Source organism: Apaloderma vittatum, unplaced genomic scaffold, assembly GCF_000703405.1.
Source record: "Apaloderma vittatum isolate BGI_N311 unplaced genomic scaffold, ASM70340v1 scaffold606, whole genome shotgun sequence".
NCBI lineage: Eukaryota > Metazoa > Chordata > Aves > Trogoniformes > Trogonidae > Apaloderma > Apaloderma vittatum.
Genome location: NW_009720990.1, coordinates 72,599 through 72,883, shown reverse-complemented (window position 1 = coordinate 72,883; position 285 = coordinate 72,599).

Below are 285 nucleotides of genomic sequence, written 5' to 3'. Positions count from 1 at the left end.
CACACACACACACACACACACATATGTATGTATAGTTTGGTGTATTTCAGGCTGTGCAAATTAACGTGCTCTGAAACAGAGCCCAGGCAAGCCTTGGGGGACAGCACGTGCCAGCCACCGCATCCCAAGAAGCTGCAGATATAAAACTGTGCCAGGTGAAGGTCCCTCCACCCTGCAGAGTCCTCCAGCAGCCTTTGCCCCCATCTCCCGGTCCACCTGTCACAGCACCAGGCCAGCAACATGCTCCCTCAGTGTCATGCTACGAAACCAAAAAAGCAAGCAGAA